Source organism: Bacillus rossius, chromosome 8, assembly GCF_032445375.1.
Source record: "Bacillus rossius redtenbacheri isolate Brsri chromosome 8, Brsri_v3, whole genome shotgun sequence".
Classification (NCBI taxonomy): domain Eukaryota; kingdom Metazoa; phylum Arthropoda; class Insecta; order Phasmatodea; family Bacillidae; genus Bacillus; species Bacillus rossius.
The window spans coordinates 32,156,591-32,175,596 of NC_086336.1; the positions used below are offsets into that span (position 1 = coordinate 32,156,591).

Sequence of the window (19,006 nt, forward strand, 5' to 3'; positions counted from 1 at the left end):
CTGGCTGAAACAAACATACAAAAGGTTCGTTTTGGAAGACTGAAAACAGGTAATGTTTTCCCAGGCACCAGTCTTAACTTTCACTCAACTAATGGTACATGAAACATTCTGGAATTTTTTTAATATATCTAATTTTGAAAAGACATAAAACTTAAAAATTGAACATTTAATCTAGATATATATATACGGCTTCAAGTATGCAATACTATGTGACAATACGCAAAGATTTTCCAAGATGCAACAACTATTCCTTCAACACATATCACACTAGTATAGGTGACACACAGTTGCATTGGTTATACTATCTATAATTGACTTGTGAAACTTCATAATTTACCAAAGTTAGACAACAATGAAATATATATTATACTAGCTGCAGTACCCGGCTTTGCCCGGGCTGAACACCGGGTGATAAATTGTCTGCGAGTTACAGCAAAATGGATGGCGATATGTTCAGTGTGGTGGACATTAAGAAATGACACATAATTACCTACTGTTTGTGTATCTGTGACCTATGGTTATCTGTTTACCCATGGCGATCGGTTGAAAGGTTTAGAAGTTGATGCGCTACAGCGCCATCTAGCGGCGAGTTACAAAAAAAATGGTTAGCATAAAAACCTTCTCCATGATAAAAACACTTTAATGTGCCAACTTTCATGGCGATCGGTCAAACGGTGTAAGAGTTTATCGACGTCATACATGGCAAATTTTGGGGCTTTCACTTTTGAGGAAGGAGGGGGGGGGGGGGGGGGTTTGGATGTTCAGGATCTTGAATGGTTTGGAACACTCCATTTTGAAAGAATAGATATTTGAAGTTTCTGAAATTGTCGAAATTTTGGGGCTTTGTTCCCAGAGGGTGGCGGGGGGTTCGAGGACCCTGAATGGCTCGAAAACACTTAAAATCGAAAGAGATAGATTTTTAAAATTTTTTAAACTTTCGAAATTTTGGGGCTTTAACCACCTGGGAGGGGGGGGGGGGGGGGGGAGGGGTGATAATGATGACCCCGAATGGCTCGGAAACACTCCAAATCGAAAGAGATATAAAGGAATATAAGAATGTAGGCATTTACTGTACTCCTATCTACCATAATAACAATATTGACAAATAGAAAGCTTATTACCTACCTCTGAATAATTATCTAAATAAATTAATAAATAACTCTATGTTTAAGAATTTACGTACATACATAATATTAAACTTCAAACTATACACACCAAAAAAAAACAAAGGATGATTGTGAAACTATTTTTTATTTGTCATAATGTTTAAAACATTTGTAGGATTTGTTTATATGTAAAACTGTGGTGGCTTATCCAAAGGAGTATAGAAATAAATAGAGATATCACTCCCTGTACACACCACAAATCTTTGAATTAAGTATAAAAAAAAACCATAGTCCAAAATGAAACAAAAAGTATAGATAACAACTAATTTGACAAAAAAATTTATACAACTGGAATGACAATGTTAACATCCGCCTGAAATTTAATAGAAGTAGGTAGGTAAGAATATATATATATATAAGAAATTAAATGAAAATAAAACATACATAAATAAAATTATCTCACACTCAACCAATTATAATGTTTAATATGAAATAAAGGAAGATGGCAATTACATGTAACTATTTTAATTAATAAAAAAATCAACTTTCCTGAAATAGTAAAATACAAATTTTTCAACAATATATTACATAATTTATAAATATTTCTGGTCTTAGGTCTCAGCAGCCCTAAGACTCTTGACGCTCAGCAGATAAATTATAAACACTAAACCAAACTCCTTGCAAATAAGTAGGTACTGTAAAAAAAATAACAATATTGACAAATAGAAAATATTAGTAGGGCCTACCTACCTATGAATAAATTTCGAAGAAATTTATAAGTTTAAGAATTTATGTAGGGTCCTACATAATATTAAACTTGAAACTATCCACACAATAAAAACCTAAGAATGTTAGTGAAACTAATTTTTTTTATTTGTCATAATACCTAAAATACGTGTGTTTCCAAAATGAAACAAAGTATAAATACCAACTTGACAAAAAAAAATTGTACAACTCTAATGACATTGAAAACATACAGGTGAAATTTAAAAGAATTATGATTGCACTAGGTAGGGAGAAAAAAAATATATAGAAGAACTTAAATTAAAAAAATGGGTGCATGTACTTAGGTACGCGCATGAGAAGTTATACTTCTTTGGCATCATTAAAAAATAGTTTTTAATTGCATGCAAAAATATTGCGTGGAGTCCCTCCGCGTGGAAGAAGTGAAACTTCGTAATGTGGAAATGAAAATAGGAAGGGGTAGAAATTGATTTTTTGTGAAATCATATTGTATCAAATCAAACTAAAAAAATAAAGGAAATAAATTTGTAACGATTCATAGATTGATCTTCAGAGAGAGAGAGAGAGAGAGAGACCTATTGAATGTCTATAAAACTAACTTTTTTATGAGAGCAGATTTTCATGAAATAAATCATGAAATCATTCAACGATAAAAGCTGTTTATTTAATTAAGCGGATGGGTTCGCCCCAAGGAGAAAATTGACGCGGCGAGACCTCGTGGACATAGAGAAATGACACACACTCACTATTTATGTGTCTATGAAACATGATTTTTTTCTGCAAGTTAAATTGTATATTATACAAAAACTGTATTGAAAATTGAAACAAATATGGCGACACTACAAACTGTCAAGATCTTTATTTTTTTCTCTCTACTTAGTTCCTTACAATAGAAAAACGGAACGTAATGGCTTGAAAGCTACTGCTCGGCAGACATAGAGACATGACACTAACAGTTTGTATATCTATGATACACATTACATAAAATTAAGATATATTTTTTTAACCCGTTTAAATTTTTTTTTTGGACAAAAGATAGCCTATGTCCATCCCCAGGATATAATCTATCTCCTTGCCAAATTTCATTATGATCCGTTCAGCCGTTCAGCCGGGAAAAGGTAACAAACAAACAGACAAACAAACAAACAGACAGACAGACAGACAGACAGACAGACAGACAGAGTTACTTTCGCATTTATAATATTAGTAAGGATCTTTTCAATCGAATAAACTAAATCTTTAAAGCATATAAGTGACAAATTAAATCAATATTACAAATTATATAACAATTAAACCAGACTAGTCAAAAATCAGAGAGCAGAAATGAATGAAATTCTTAACCTTCAGGAAACTCTAGGAAATTGTTAGTTAGTGTAAGAAAACTGTTGATTCAAAAATGTAAGCTCACAGTAAAAATAAGTATCCATTATCATGAAACTTAAAGTATTCAAGCAAATAGATAATATTGGATACTACAAATAACAATAAATAAAACAATTCTCTCTAAAACTAAAACATGGTACATAACAGGATTTAACAACATAAATAGGTACATGTACAATCTTTTGTTCATAGTAACAATTTAACATGGAAACTGAAGTTTGTCACTATACTAAAGAATATTATAGTCTGGAACCGACGTTGGTAGACACAATCTCATATGCGTAGTCAACCACAAAGACAGCCTCAATCAACATGTGGATCAACACACAATCTTCTAACTGCTGAATTTGAGTTCGATGACCTCGGTCAATAAACTGACACCTCTTCAATGACTATGTGTGCTGACGAAAAGTCTCTGGTTCGAAATGTTGACACAAAAATCTGGTCACCAATGCGAAGTGTCTAGTCAAAGTTCATATAAAATAAGCTCTTCTTAAAACCAACTATTCTTTTCAATAAACAATTGCAGATTCGTATCAATATAGCTGAATAATTCTATTTTCAAGATGTAGAACTAGCTGCAAATCCACTCATTCTCAATCCAGTTAATAAATTATTAACTATGGTATTCATTGTAGAAAAGGTTTTAAAACACCAAATCTTCTAGTAAAATTAAACCAAACCTAAAATATTCAGCATTAATATGGCTGCTGATTCCACATCCAACTACATCCGAAGCCTAAAATGTTCTGAACCAAAAGTTCTAAAACACAAACTTGCTTGTGTTATAAAATAGCATTTTTTTTCCCCAAAAAGATATTCTGTACCTTGCTTAAAAGCAGTTAAAAAAAAATTTTCAAAGCTGTTGATTATGGAATTTTTTTGTATTTAAACTCTCAGTTCTATGTAGTAATTTATAATGTTCCTGATTAAGATAATAATACTTTAATTAAATTGTACATTGTAAAGCTATAAAATTTTCTTACATTATGAATACCCCTTAATCCTATTACAGCTCGATTGGCCTGCAAAATCACCTGACTTGAACCCCATTGAAAATCTATGGGATATGCTGGAACAGCAGGTAAGGTAAAACACTGACATCAGCATCCCAGCAATTTGGTGGAATTGTGCGATAAAATCCTCAGCGAGTGCCTTAACCTGGATGCGACATACCTGCACAACCTTGTTGACACTTCCTAATCAAATCCAGGTGGTTATAAAGTCCAGAGGTGGAGTTACACTTATTAGATGATGCTTGTAATGATTTCTCTAGTGGCAACTAATTTTTTGTCTGGTGAGCATACCTTACCACATTTTTAACATTTTGCAAAATATTTCTCAAAGGTGAAAAGGCATAAATATGGGTTTAAGATAGTTAACTATAATTAATCTAATCAAGCATAAAAAAAAGACATTGGGCACCAATAGTAAACATACAAAAACTACAAAACACAATTTTATTTTTGTAAAATTCAACCCCTAAGGGATAAAAAATAAGTAAATATTGTTTTAGGATGATTAATGAATGGAATCTTCAAAACTAATCATGCAAAAGAAAACGTATTGGGTACCAATAATGCACATATAAACTATACGACCAGAATTTTACCCTTTTGCAAAATCCAACCCCTAAGATATGAAAAAGGAGTAAATATGGTTTTAAGATGATTAACAAAATCTTCAAAACTAATATGCATAAGAAAATATGTGGTTACCAATAATAAACATACAAAAAGTAAAAGTAACCATTTTACTATTTTGCAAAATTCAACCCCTTAAGGGGTAAGTATGAACACTTTCGAACCTATTATAACCGGAGGTAAGAAACTAAGTAAGAAAAACAAGTACGTAGGCATACTGTATATTTTTTTCAATTTATCCAAATTTGTCCTTTTAGGAAATCTGGGCGAACTAAGAATACCAGCAGCGCAGTAAAGGGACCTAACAGGTAAGATCAACAGCTGGAATACACTTGAAAAAAATCAGAATGTGAGCAGCTCAAATGGTGCCGGACTAGGCCTACAGAATGTGCCGAACCACAGTGTAACTATGAGACTTTTTACATGCCTAAATTTTCCAGGTTGTCTGCATCTTATGAAACCACAACCATCTCGAAGAAGTTTACATGTTATAGTTTTCAATTCAAACAAGAAGAAATAAATAATATCACATGTAAGTTGCTAAGGAAAAAAAAAGTACTAAATAATGATGCACTTGTTAGATTGTTACAAAACAAAGTAGGAAGATCAACAGTCATGTGTTTTTAACATAAGGTGCTTTTTTTTTGTTACGGTAATTACAACATGGTGGATAAAATAGATAATTTGTTACGTGATTGCATAGAAACAATATTATCAGAAAAGAAAGCACTAGAAAAAATTGTTTTAAATAAAAGTGCTTATAAGAAATAAAATTTACCTATATAAATTGGTAAGAGCTGTGGCAGTAATAAAAAAGTGAACAATGAAGGAGTGGTTTTTGAAAGTAGAAACATTATTGAAAGAATAATTAATTGATATCTAAAATTAACACTGCCACATTTACTCACACAGCATTGTAACATAGCATGTGACTTTGTGACATTTAAAATTTTGGAATTGTATAATAATTTTTTCTACTATTTTTATAAATTATATATATATTTTTTAATTGTGATGTACCAGGGATATTTTTTACTTTTCAGCAAAGGTTAGTATGTTGTTCTAAGTTATGATAACTTAAGAAGTGAAAGACTAGGTACTGTAGTCGCCAGAACTCGTGAGGGCTATCAGCGCGGGGATGAGGAAACCCTTTTGCGAGGGGAGGTCGGGGTGGAAGAGAAAGTTAGCCCCACCTACAAGCTGCGCTAGGAGCCATTTAAAACACATTGACCTTCGTCTGCGCTGCAGTAGTGATGGGACTGTGAACAATGGCAAGTAACGCGCGGCCGAAGAGATTTAAGAAAGTTATACATAGCAAGGAAAGAGAAATAATTAGGAGTGTTGTTGAAGCTTGTGACTAATAATCACGAAATAAATGTTTGTAATCATAGTAAAATGAAACATGTATAAATGGTCATAACATGTCGAATTTTATACGATTATAAAGCAAGAGACTATAAATAAGTGTGTTCTCAATAATTTAATTGGATAAATTTATATATATTGAATTTTGTCTTCAAAATTATAATACGGATTTAAATTAAATAGATCAGTTATTTTTGAAATATAATAAAGAAAACATTGTCAATGTATTAGAAACTCTTACCCTACTCACCAGACATAACCATGGAAGAAAAGCAGTATTTTTTTTGCTTTTGTCTCATAAATACACATTTTAACGCGCGTGTAAAAAAGATCTTTAGTTTGCATTAATTTCTATATAAAACTAACGACATGTCAACATTTTTGTACATAGTATATTATTTTATATTACCAAACCTGTACGAGATGAGCCTTGGCGAAAACACACACACACACAGAGATATATATATCTTTATATATATATTTCTTGTGTGCGTGTGTATGTCACTGAACTCCTCCTAGACGGCTGGACCGATTTTGATGAAATTTTTTGTGTGAGTTCACGGGGATTTGAGGATGGTTTAGATTCACAATTGGATATTTTATCTCAATTCTGAGTTAAGAAAAAAACTAAAAAATGTAATGTGTGTCATAGATATACAAACTTTTAGTGTCGTTCCTCTATGTCTGCCGAGCAATAGCTTTCAAGCCATTACGTTACGTTTTGCTATTGTAAGGAACTAAGTACGTAGAGAGTAAGAAAAAAAAAGCTCTTGACAGTTTGTAGTGTCGCCATATTTGTTTCAATTTTCAATACCGTTTTTGTATATTACAATTTAAATTGCAGAAAAAAATCATGTTTCATTGACACATAAATAGTAAGTGTGTCATTTCTCTATGTCCACGAGGTCTCGCCACGTTATTTTCTCCTTGGGGCGAACCCGTCCGCTTAATAAATAAACAGGTTTTATCGTTGAATGATTTCATGATATATTTCATGAAAATCTGCTCTCATAAAAAAGTTAGTTTTATAGACATTCAATAGGTCTCTCTCTCTCTCTCTCTCTCTCTCTCTCTCTCTCTCTCTCTCTCTCTCTCTCTCTCTGAAGATCAATCTATGAATCGTTACAAATTTATTTCCTTTATTTTTTTAGTTTGATTTGATACAATATGATTTCACTAAAAATCAATTTCTACCACTTCCTATTTTCATTTCCACATTACGAAGTTTCACTTCTTCCACGCGGAGGGACTCCACGCAATATTTTTTCATGCAATTAAAAACTATTTTTTAATGATGCCAAAGAAGTATAACTTCACATGCGCGTACCTAAGTACACGCACCCATTTTTTAAATTTAATTTCTTCTATATATATTTTTCCTCCCTACCTAGGACACTCATAATTCTTTTAAATTTCAAGTGTATGTTTTCAATGTCATTCGAGTTGTACAATTTTTTTTTGTCAAATTGGTCATTATTTATACTTTGTTTCATTTTGGAAACATACGTATTTTAGGTATTATGACAAATAAAAAAAATTAGTTTCACTAACATTCTTAGGTTTTTATTGTGTGGATAGTTTCAAGTTTAATATTATATAGGTACATAAATTCTTAAACTTATAAATTTCTTCGAAATTTATTCATAGGTAGGTAGGGCCTACTAATATTTTCTATTTGTCAATATTGTTATTTTTTTTACATTAGCTACTTATTTACAAGGAGTTTGGTTTAGTGTTTATAATTTATCTGCTGAGCGTCAAGAGCCTTAGGGCTGCTGAGACCGAAGACCAGAAATATTTATCAATTATGTAATATATTGTTGAAAAATTTGAATTTAACTATTTCAGGAAAGTTGATTTTTTTTATTAATTAGAATAGTTACGTGTAATTGCCATCTTCCTTTATTTCATATTAAACATTATAATTGGTTGAGTGTGAGATAATTTTATTTATGTACGTTTTAATTTCATTTAATTTCTTATATATATATTCTTACCTACCTACTTCTATTAAATTTCAGGCGGATGTTAACATTGTCATTCCAGTTGTATAATTTTTTTGTCAAATTAGTTGTTATTTATACTATTGTTTCATTTTGGAATATGTTTTTTTTATACTTAATTCAAAGACTTGTGGTGTGTACATGGAATGATGTCTCTATTAATTTCTATACTCCTTTGGATAAGCGGAATATTGCCACCACAGTTTTATATATACAGAAATCCTACAAATGTTTTAAACATTATGACAAATAAATATAGTTTCACAAACATCCTTAGTTTTTTTTTTTTTTGGTGTGTATAGTTTGAAGTTTAATATTATGTATGTACGTAAATTCTTAAACATAGAGTTATTTATTAATTTATTTAGATAATTATTAATAGGTAGGTAATAAGTTTTCTATTTGTCAGTATTGTCATTATGGTAGATAGGAGTACAGTAAATGCCTACATTCTTATATTCCTTTATATCTCTTTCGATTTGGAGTGTTTCCGAGCCATTCGGGGTCGTCATTATCACCCCTCCCCCCCCCCCCCTCCCAGGTGGTTAAAGCCCCAAAATTTCGAAAGTTTAAAAAATTTGAAAAATCTATCTCTTTCGATTTTAAGTGTTTTCGAGCCATTCAGGGTCCTCGAACCCCCCGCCCCCCTCTGGGTGCAAAGCCCCAAAATTTCAACAATTTCAAATATCTATTCTTTCGAGATGGAGTGTTCCAAACCATTCGAGGTCCTGAACATCCACTTTCCGCAAAAGTGAAAGCCCCAAAATTTCGAGATATAAGAATATATATAAAATGGATGTTGGCATGTATGTCGTCGATAAACTCTTACACCTTTTGACCGATCGCCATGAAAGTTGGCACATCGAAGTGTTTTTATCATGGAGAAGGTTTTTATGCGAACAATTTTTTTTGTAACTCGCCGCTAGATGGCGCTGTAGCGCATCAACTTCTAAACCTGTTAACCGATCGCCATGGGTAAACAGAAAACCCTAGGTCACAGATACACAAACAGTAATTATGTGTCATTTCTTAATGTCCACCACACTGGACATATCGCTATCCACTTTACTGTAATTCGCGGACAATATATCACCCGGTGTTCAGCCCGGGCAAAGCCGGGTACTGCAGCTCTTTTTGTGTGTGTGTGTGTGTGTGTGTGTGTGTGTGTGTGTGTGTGTATGTGTGTGTGTGTGTGTGTGTGTAAAAGTTTCCAGTTTGTGATGGAAGTTATGGTCTAGTTTTAAGACGATTTATGACAGCTGTATGTACATATCTGTTATATATTCTACATTTACTCAACTTAACGGAGTGGAGAGGTTTTTATCAAAGCTAAAAAGCGTGGCTTGAGAGCTTAATGATATGAGGTATGAAACAGTGGATTTTATCCGGATCGCCAAACTGGAAAACGAATGGTCAGACCATTACATTACCACTTGAACTTATGAAACTAAATTTATCACTACAGTTTCTCATGCAGAGCTTCGTTGTGTTTATGTATTTATTTGAAAAATTTAATATTGGAATGACAAATAAGTTATAGCTTGACTTCGTGTCGACAGAAGGATTATTTGCAAGAGAACACATTTTTTTATCGGGTTTTACAAACCAAGAACACATGAAGTGCACTTTGAACCGATGGTCTAATGCTTTCAGGACGCATAGTAAGCCGTACAGCTGTTGAACTTCAGGTGGGAGGGGAAAAGGGGCATGCCTAACCTGGGGGGGTAGAGCGCGGAGTGGGGGAAACGAGGACTAGGAAGGCCAGCCCTCACGTCATTTGTTAACAACAGTATGGCTGATCTAATTTCAAATTATAAAATTAAAATATTTAATTTATCACAAGTGTGTTTCTTTTACTCTTAACAGATCCTGGAAAATATGCTAAGTGCTTTGAAATCAAGGAAAATGGAGTAGTTTTATAAATCAAAATAAGTTAATACTGATTGAAAATTATTAAATATCTCTGTAATTAAATTATTATAGCAGTTTTATTTTCTTGTGAATAGCTATCTATTTTTTTTATATGAATACATTTTATTACATAATAACCCTTCCCACTCCCACTACAGAATATTTTAGAATGCAGTGAGAATTGAGGGATGATCAAACAACATTAGTACACAAATATACTATTCTGGCACCCCCTCCCCTTCCCAACCAAAAAGCCCTTACTTTCAACATTTATGTTTCACTAACATTCATTAATTCAGATGCATTTCACCACATTCTTTAAAATTAATTAGTTCACCGCCTACAATCTGTAATGGTGAACTTTGTTTGGGTGAGGCCTGCTGTATCCAGGAATAGTGTGTAATGAATTGGAATTAGGTAACAGAATGATTCATAACTATGAAAGGTGTTATTGTTAATTGGAATAGTAATGATTATTTGCCATGATAATGAGTCATAGTTAGGAAATATATGTTATAAAATAATGACAAAATTTTTTTAACTGAATTTAGTAATATTGTTAAGAACTGGAAAGCAGAGCCGCGACGCGTGCCACATACATGAGCGGGCCCTCCAGCGGTAGTCTGGCCCGGGGCATCTCACACGCCCACTGACGTCAAGCGCACATTGGCGCAGCTCGACCTCACCCCCCCCCCCCCCCTTTCCACTGCATCATCCATTCTCGGTGCTGTTATCTATCGCTGAGCGGCCTTGGGAATTCTGCAGGTCGCCGCGCTGAGTGGCATGAATAAACACTGCCTTTCTAGACTTGTCACAGTCGCTCTTGTCGGTTCGAGAAGGGCACCACAAGTATATAAGCAGCAACGCCGGCTTTCGTGGGAGTTCCGAACAAGTTCAGAGAGTTCCTACAGTTTATTTTGCTAGCCGCTGCGAGCTCCACTAAGCGGGCTGGTCTCACCAAGGAGAAAAATATGAATTTGCAAGACCTTACTATGTGTATGATCGTGTGGTAGACATAGAGAAATGACACTCACTATTTGTATGTCTATGACCTATGATTTTTTCTGTTATAAAATGAAATTTTCACTTTTTCAATCCCTAAGGATGGAATTTCATATTAATATGTAGCCTATGTGTTATTCTGATGTATAAGCTATATCATTGTAAAGTTTCATTAAAATCCATTCAGTAGATTTTACGTGAAAGAGTAACAAACATCCATACTTACAAACTTTCGCGTTTATAATATTAGTAGGATAGACTAGAGTTTATGACACCGATAAAACATAATAATTATAGATGTGCCGACTATGACTTTGGCCGACTAGCAGATTAGTCGGTTGTAAAGAAGCAGACTAGTCGGCCAAGCCAATCACGGTTTTCAGGAGTATTCGGAAATTTCCGTGACGCTTCATTTACAGCTGATTCGTGTGCAAGTCACAACCGCCGCCTGCGAGCGTGTCGGAACATGTTTTGTTTACTTCGCATTGTTTCTTGATATTTGCTTTTGCACGGCACAGAACGGTGTTTTTGTGTAAAAAATATTAAAACATTACTGTTATTGTTCATTAAAGTGAAAGAGTTCAATTGAAATTTAATCATATCCGAAAAAGAAAGTCTCGTGTATGGATTTTTTTGACCAATTGGACAATGATTTCTGTAAAGTCAAGTGTAGCCAGTGCCACTCGTGGTGAGCAGGGAAAAACAGCAATTATTACAAGTATGAACAACCATATTAAATACCGACATTCAACCCTGATACCTCAGTTAGGTTCTGCGATCAAATGTTCGACCACAGACGATTTCTCCCAGTCGCAAATCTAAGTAGAAGAATCACCTACAACAGTGCCTACTCCGTCAACTTCAGTGTCGTCAGAAGTCAGTTTATGTTGGAAAAGCAAACAAAATATTGAAGATAGTTTTGCTGTATAATGGTCACGTGAAGACTCAAGATCAAGAGACATCAATATTGCGATAGGTGAGATGATTGCACTTGACCACCAGCTGCTGTTAATTGTTGAAAATACTGGCTTTAGAAACTTGATGAGAAAAGTTAAACAAAAATATAACATACCGGGCTTAAAGTATTTCACTGAGAACACCATTCCTCAACTTTAGGATGAAACTAAATCTGAAATACAAAGAGGAGTGCTGAGTGCAGCTGCAATTTCAGTCACTACTGACATGTGGACAAACTAAATAATAAGGAAAGTTTTTTTGAGTTTTACAGCTCACTGGCTTGACGATAGTTTCAAATATCATCACGCCGTATTGCAAATAAAACATTTCCCTGCCACATACTGCCAATAATATAAAAAAACTGTTTAGAAGAAATTCCAACTTTGTGGGATATAGATACGACCAAAATTCACACTGTTGTGCGAGACAATGGCAGAAATGTGACGAAAGCAATCTACAATTCAGTTTTTAAGAGAGTACCTTGTTTCATACATACCCTACAACTGGTAACCAAAACTGCTTTGAAACATGATACCATGGCACAACAATTGTAAAAAAAGACGAATTGTCACACATTTTAGCCACTCTAATCAAGCTCAGTCAAAACTTCCTGATTTCCAGCAAGAACTAAATTTATCAGACCACCAGCTTGTCCAAGATGTATGTAACAGATGGAATTCCATGTAATATGTGATATTTCGCCTTTTAGAAGAAAACAGGCTGTTTCTTTATACCTGACTGAAACATCGGTAAATATCGAAAATTTGTCTACTGAAGAGTGGAAAATCTCGGAAAAAGTATTGAATTGCTGAAGCCATTTGAAGAGATTACCAAGATTATAAGTTCAAGTTGTTTTACGGTGTCTGAAGTAATACCTCATCTGAAAACCTTACAGAAATATCTAGAAATTTACAATGATGAAATAAAAGAAATCATGCAAATAAAAGTCCTGATGGAAAATGATTTGAAGAGTAGGTTCAACTTGGAGCTTAACAATGTCTTCACCCTGGCTACATTGTTGGATCCAAGATATAAGGAACAGTTTTTTCAAGACAGAGGATCACATCACCATTAGGTCTCAATTTTTATTAGAAACTCAGAAAATTAGCATGAGTGATGATGAGAGCGACAATGGCAAAGATGATCTGCATAGCACCTCCATCGCAACAAGACAATACAGAAATAGCAACATATCAGAATTTTTGGCAATGCTACTGTAATGAAATTGTACTGTATTTTGTCAATAGACAATTTAATAAGTGTAATTTTTTTTGATAACACCAGTTTACTCTTTTATTATAAATTACAGCATTACTCTATTCTTGTGCATAAAATCTCTGTGAAAACTTGTATGTTAAATACTCTTTGTAATTAAATGTTAGTTTTAAAACAATAGCAGGGAAAAAGAAATGAAAGTGATTATTAAGAACATTCAGTTTTGGAATATATATTGAATTTAGAAGGCTGAAAAAGACTGTCATTTTTAACGTGATAATATAGTTTATTAATTAAAGTCCTACACCGAATTCAAAGGAATATCTACGAATCAAGATTGAAGAATGTGAATTTAACACTTGTAAAAAAAAACATTAATAGACTATTAGCTAGATGAAGATTCGCTGCTTTTAAAATAACTCTATAACGTATACTACTACAGGACTGAAGCATCATTCTTCAAGATCATCAGCTTCTGTTCACTGCTATGAAAGACTACAAAAATTAATATTTTGAAGATTTTGTATTGATTGAATATTTCTAGAATTGTATGTATGGTGATGATGTGTTGTTGCTACAGGTATTGTGTGTGTTTAGTTAGTAATAAATTAATATTGAGAAATAGGTTAGTTGTATCCAAAATTCTTCATATCATCATTGATTTCTGTTAAAGTTTGTATAATTCCTAATTTAAATTTAACTTTGATTAACTTCGTATATTGCACAACTATTCCTGGTAAACTTAGTATTTACCCTCAGAAGTCCTGACAATTTTGGTTTAATTAGTCTTAGTGCTATTTTAAATGAGCTAGTTTTGTTTACTGAGGTTAATTACTGTTTGGCAAATTAACTTTTTTTTAAATTTTGTATTATTTAAGTATCTACCATTAATTTTGGATAGAATTAATTAATTAGTTGTAAATTGCTTAAAAATTAATTATTTTTCTTGAAGTATTTTAATTTTAATATTGTATTATACATTTGAAAGATTTCGGTAGATAACTAAATTAATTTGGCGCTCATTTCAGTTAAGTGATTATATTGCCTGAACAGTAATGTTAGATCAGTAATATTTTACCTTACCGGGCATTTTGGTTATTGAGACACGTACAGAAAGATATCTCATAGTTATTATTAAAGTGTAGTTTAAATTTCAATGATAAATATATAAACATATTAAAAATTTTTTTTTTCACTACCAAAAATTTGAATCAAGAAAAATAGAAGATATTCAAGATGACAAGTCAAGGACAGCTCATGAACTGCAGTCCTACTGTGCATTACCGGTGATAAAGCGCAATGATGACCCATTTCAGTGGTGGAGCCGCGCATCACTAAAGTGTACCTTTGTTGTCCCGCAAGTTCCGTTTACAGTGAGCGGCGGTTCTCAGAGGCCGGAAAAATAAACGAAACAAAAAGAAATTGATTGTTGCCACATAAGGCAGAAGAAGATGTAGTCTTTTTTACATCATAATCTTATATATTATTTCTCTAGCGTATTTTTCAGTCGGTCCACGAGATCTTCCTTATTCCTTTATCAAATTCCATGATTTACCCCTCATTTTAAAGCTTATCATGCCGGCTAATAACAAAAAACAGACCCACAAAAACAGACCCACGGTCTAAAAATGTACCGCTTCTCTTAAATTTGAGATTTAAAATCATCTAAGAAGAGGCCCTTTTATGGATGCGTCAATTTTTCGATAGATATTGAATTGGATTCCATAAATATCGAATTGGATATCCACTTGACACATCAGCGTTTACATATTTCTTTTTTAAATTGCACTTCCGTCACAATAAACAGAACTTATGATACAGAAATCTTAGAGGATCCTTCAAGTTAACCAAAATATTCTACCAAAAAATCACTTAACCAAAACTTCTGGCACGTCAGACTTTTCTTATAAGTAAGTACTTTTGAAATTACTGTTGATATTTTGTATCACAAACATAACCTATAAACATAACCTCTTACATTTACATCTCATAGCATCAGTTAGTATTGAAGATATGTAGGTACAACCAAAAAGTGAACGATGATCACATCATCACTTCCAACATTGTAATTAAAGAGGTTTTGTAAAAGGGAATATTATTGATATGTGTGAAAAAAAATGTGTAACAGCTATTTTTATTGATGTGTTCAATTACATGTCTTCTTTTGTACCAACACCCGTTAATTTTTTTCTATTCTTCTACAAAATGTCATTTCTCCCAATTTTTTAAACGGAACGCCACACAAAATGATTTGGTGCACACTGCAGAATTCCGCAAGGATTGACTAGTTTACCTTTAATTAAAAAATATAAGTAATAAAAAATATACGGAGATGACATTTTTGTTTGTCACATATTTGATTTGATTAGGTTACGTACAATTATAAATCATATAAGAACGTTAGACATTGTTTTTGTTTTTATGAAGCAATTAATGTTTAGAATTTTTCGACATGCAATTTTGCTTTAATATTACTTAGTCTGTTAATTAAAATAATTCCTACTCTTTTATTTAAATAAGATATTTATGAATGTTTAATGAAGATAAGATATTATGTTGTTTTGTTTGTTAATTAAGATACTAAGTTTGTTTGATAAATGTCATAGATATATTTTCTTTACAGATAAGTAATTTTAGAAACTGATTACCAAAGGAAAGGTTGCTTTGCTTTATATTTCAAAATCTGTAACACAGATTATAAAATTAAAATAATAATAAACAATCAAGGTTTTTATTTAATGTAAATTCCCCCTTATACATTTTATTGAGAAAAACATACAAAGTAAGCAGCCGGATAGTCGGCACTCTTTGCAGAATAGTCGCCAAATATGAAAGTGGACAGATAGTTGGTTTTACTGACTGGTCGCCAAATAGTCGGAACATCTCTAATAATAATCAATAAATGCAACACGTGAGAAATAGTGTGTTTACGGTTTCCCACCTAAAACCCACATATACCCGTGCTTGTCCCTTAAGATTTTAGGGGTGGTAATGATGTGACACCATCTTGGTGACATGATTAGTATTGTTATGGAATCATAAAATGGACTAGTCCCCTTCCATACCCTAATGTAAGTTCTGAAGTAACATATTTTGCACTAAACAAGCTTTTGTAAATATATTATCCATTCAAAAAAAACCTGTTATCGCACTTTTACCGTAAAAACGTACAGGTTGTATTTACTTCAGTACTGCCTTGTTTACGACTTAATATCCCTACTATATAGCGTACACTTATAAAAAATAAAAAGGATTTATTGATCGGTAAATATGTACAGTCGCGGTAGATGCCAAAAAAAATGCTAAAAATCCGAAAACACTTTTATTCTGTGCTCTTTCACTTCCTCTTTTCAAATCAACCGGCGGAGATAAGAAATTCCAAATACTTTATGAGATATCGAATTTTTTAATTTTCATCACAATACCTGCGTATTCATGCGGGAAAAAATGCTAACAATCCGAAAATACTTTTATTCTATGCTCTTTCACTTCCTCTTTTCAATTCAACCGGCGGAGATAAGAAATTCCAAATACTTTATGATATATAGAATTTTTTAATTTAGCAATACAACGCCCGTTTAACCCTTCGAACGCCGCCATATTTTATTTTGACGTGTGTTAGTGAATGCGTAATAAATAAAATGGTCGATTAGGTCAGGTCAGTTACATTATAAATACTTTCAAACTAAGCGGACATTAAAAATAATGTGAATTTAATTTAATGGTTCTTTAGTTTTAAATTATTTATAATGTAACTGACCTGACCTAACAAAACCCGGACAAATGATGAACATTAACAACTCACGTAATTTTTTTTACTTAATACTTGCGCAACAATATCCAAATAAAAAAATTATACTTTAAAATTAGAAACGTTAAAAACTCACCTAAGTTGGAGGCGGGTACATTTCCTTTGCCACAATAAGGAAATGATGTAGTCGTTCACGGCAGAAGTTGACCGATTAATTAAACATCGTATTGAACAATAAATGAATAAATAATCACATATTGGTTCATTTGAATACTGACCAATCACGGAATAAATAATCACCTATTGGTTCATTTGAATACTGGCCAATCAGGGAACAGTCACGTGACAAAATTGTCCAATAAGAAACATAATACTCGTAAACAAGAAACCTTATTATCTATGACAAGAAACAATGGTGATCGCCGCATACTACGCAGGTATTGTGATGAAAATTAAAAAATTCGATATCTCCAAAAGTATTTGGAATTTCTTACCTCCGCTGGTTGATTTGAAAAGAGGAAGTGAAAGAGCAGAGAATAAAAGTATTTTCAGATTTTTAGCATTTTTTTTGGCATCTACCACGACTGTACATATTTACCTATTGATCTATCCTACTCTCACCAAACCTTTAGCTTTTTTGTAATTACTTCAACGAGTGTAACCTGCCCTAGGAAAAGAGATTGTTACAATACCTTATAAATGTAAACCTACCAAAGAACACAAATATTTCACCTAGCATCTAGAGTTACATATTATAGCACAGCTTAATACCAAACACACAATCCTGCTAATACATGGATAGCAAACGCAACTGCATAGCTACCATGGATAGAGATTTAACCAACAAAAATTTGCAAACTGTGTATTTAGTTGAATAGTGATCTATGTATGCAACTGTACAAAGCCCAATTTCCTAATGTTAAGTTAGTGTTTGTCAAGAAGTTGGCATTTCAGTGAAAATAGATCTAACTACAGCAAAGTTTTTTATTTTTCTTAAACAAGTGAATTTGTGGGTTGAATCCATATTCGTGGTAAATATTCAATTCAGCAATTAATTGAATATTGTTAATACAAAACAAATATAAACGTTTCTAGACAATTGATCTACTACCTCTGAAGCTACCATTCTGTGGTAACACTCGCTAGTTTAATCTGTATGCTTCTTTTAGAATCCAACCTCCAACAATTACTTTAACTAGAATCCCTTTTGTTTACCCAAAAAAAATCAAAATCTTGTTAAGTAATTTTCACAAGTTTTATAAAATTTAACAAATGTAACAGCTTAAGTTCTACGGAGAAATTGTAGCCTTTATTAAACCATTACCGGCATAAAAAGGAATATATTTAAGAGACTGATGTACCTTCTTAATTCGGACATCTGCTATAAACCAAACGATGGTTAACTATATAAATCATTCTCACGACACAACACACGTAAAGTTAAAACATAAATGCAATAGTTCTTAACAGTAATATTTTCTTTTTTGTAAACAATGGAAGGAAACGTAGTTCTATACATAACCTTACGAAGTTATAAAACAAAGAATTTTCACACCCACTGGTAGAATTCCTGCACTTAAATCAAAGAAAAATATCCATTTATCAAATTAAGTTAATTTTGAAGCTCAACAATACCTTAAATCCTGGGCATTGCGGTAACATTAATAACACAGAATACTAAGCAGAAATTTCTTTACTTTCAGTGCAATACAGCATTCACTTTGTCGTTTATCAATTGTTCTCATTATTTATTGCCAGTGTAGCCAAATCAATGATAACGAATATCAGCGCTCAGAACCCACAATGTTCCGTTACACAAAAGTGCAACTACCAATCGTATTTGCGTTAGTAATTCTTGTACGATTGTAATCGTGTAAATCGAGTACACTTTGTTCTGTTAAGAAACTAAACTGTAGCCTCACATTA

The 19,006-nt window shown here is 32.7% G+C and overlaps 1 protein-coding gene across 1 annotated transcript in view; it reads right to left on the reverse strand.

The window, feature by feature from the left end:
* Window positions 1-18,832, reverse strand: part of LOC134534710 (jmjC domain-containing histone demethylation protein 1-like) — a 55,264-nt gene extending 36,432 nt beyond the window's left edge. Inside the window, exon 1 of the mRNA XM_063373187.1 lies at window positions 18,716-18,832. The gene's annotated coding sequence lies outside the window, so the exon portion shown is untranslated. The remainder of the gene's footprint in view (window positions 1-18,715) is intronic.
* Window positions 18,833-19,006: the final 174 nt, after the last annotated feature.